The sequence below is a fragment of the Gavialis gangeticus genome, unplaced genomic scaffold, assembly GCF_001723915.1.
Source record: "Gavialis gangeticus isolate Ggan-Ray unplaced genomic scaffold, GavGan_comp1, whole genome shotgun sequence".
Lineage (NCBI taxonomy): Eukaryota > Metazoa > Chordata > Crocodylia > Gavialidae > Gavialis > Gavialis gangeticus.
The window spans coordinates 47,381,962-47,384,136 of record NW_017728995.1 but is presented as its reverse complement, the minus strand read 5'-3'; positions in this window follow the sequence as shown (position 1 = coordinate 47,384,136).

Here is a 2,175-nt window from a genome sequence, read left to right as displayed (position 1 = left end):
GGGGGGGGGGGGAGGCAGAGTCCCCAGCTGCTCTTACAGCCACAGCAATGGGGGAGGGGGTGGCAACATACCTCCTCACAGACCACCACATGGGCAGCCTTGCTTTAGATCACCTGTCCCAAATGAATGAAATTATAAATATCCTGACATGATACAAAGGGGAATCCCTTACTCAGTGAGAATCAAATAAGAAAGGACTGTGTACTTTCAGGAATTTTCAGTGAAGGTTGTTTTTGTCCCCCCCAACCCACTGCAAAATCTTGATCCATTTAAAAATAATGTACATGGGAAATGTTGATTTTGGACAAATCTCTCATTCTGAAAACACTATTTAAAAAGTCTCAACTTCTTTATTCAGAATGACTTTTTGTTTTGAAAGTTATTAATCTTTTTCTTAAAAAAAAAGGTCAACATGAAACATATTAAAATGATCAAAATAGGAGTTTAAAGATGTCCTTTTTAAATGGTGGTGAAGTTATTTTTCTATTTTGTTTAACATATTTTTAAAACAGAAATGGGTGAACCAATTCAGATGGAATGCAAAGCAAAACCAAACTAAAAATCTTTTATGCATAAAAATAATGATTATTTTTCCATTTTTGCCTATTTTTATTTATTCCCTAGTTTTAGCATCCAAATATCATAATTAAATATACTTCCTAGGGAATCTAGACCCAAATAGAGCAGAAAACACAAGAATGCTTGCTCTTTCACAATTTCCATCCTGATATCTAGAATTAAAAGTTTTAGACAAGTTGAGGTGAAGTTTAGATAATTACTTAAATGTGAAAGTGTAAAGCAAGCAGCAGAACATTTTGAAATAGACTTTAATTACAGTGCACTCTGCTTAAATGAATATCACTTAACTATATAATCTTCTTATGGACTTACAAATCATGCATTCCTGATCTCTTTGGATCACTGGTGATGCTACTTCTTTAATTAATTGCATATTGACTTTTTGCGTAATAAAACTATTTGCAAAGTGAAAGATTCCCCAGGTCTACTCCTTAGACTGTAAACATTCCAGGTAAGTGAAAAGACAGTGCTTTTGCTATTGTGCCCATCCATTTAAAAATATCAATGCAATAAATACAATAACATTCAGGCTGTGTAATGCCAGTCACTGGGCATGTCTACAAGTGAGAGAAACATGCCCACTTAGCTGTGGGGACAAGCTTTTCAATAAAGTTTTTTACTGTCTCCTGCCTCCCTGCATGCTGTGTGGGGTGGGGGGGCAAGAGAGTGTTCCAGGAGCCAGACACAGCACAGCAGCATGTGACTGCCCTGGTAGGGCCCCCCCCCAACGGAACAGCTGCAGCTGCTGGTGGCCAGCAGTGCCATGGCCAGCTTGGCCCCCAGGTTGGGGCTGAGCATATGGAGATGATAGGACAGGTGCTACCCTGGTCTCCTGGAGCTGCTGGAGGAGGCCAGGGACAGGAAGCTTGATGGAACGGGCTCCTGGCAGGCTGAGGGGCTCTCCTCCATTGCAGCCACCTTCACTGCGGAGGCTCAGGCAGTCCACCCATGCTGGAATAGGCAGTACAACTCCAGCCAGGGTCACGGGGCACGAGGATGTAATGCTGCATCAAGGTCATGGACTTGCGAGCAGCTGGCGGTTTTGGTCGGTGATGATGACCCACCGTTCCTGCAATGCCTTTACTTTTATGTGGCACTAGCACACTGACCAGTCATGCTTATGATCCCACATGAGGCCTAACAGGCCCTCACGTACCTGACAGGCACATGTTGGAGCGCCTGCTCCAAGCACACTAGCTGAGGAGCTTAGCCTCTCCTCACAGTACAATGAAGTCTGCAGTCTCCTCCTGGGACCAGCTGGGGCCACAGGAGGTGGCATGTGGCATTGGGGAGGATGTCAACATGCTTCCCTCAATGGCTTGCTAGGCCTCCACATGGAAGTCTCAGTACTGGCAACCCTGGGCAGGTCTGTGCAGTGCCCTACACAGGGACACAGTGAAGGACAGGTAGACACATGGGAAGGGTGTGCCAAGGACCAGCAGCAGGGTCTGAGCAGGCTGCTGTCATAGATTTCATAGACATTAGGGCTGGAAGGGACCTCGGAAGATCATCGAGTCCAGCCCCCTACCCAGGGGCAGGAAGTCAGCTGGGGTCATAGGATCCCAGCTAGAAAAACATCCAGGTTTCTCTTGAAGG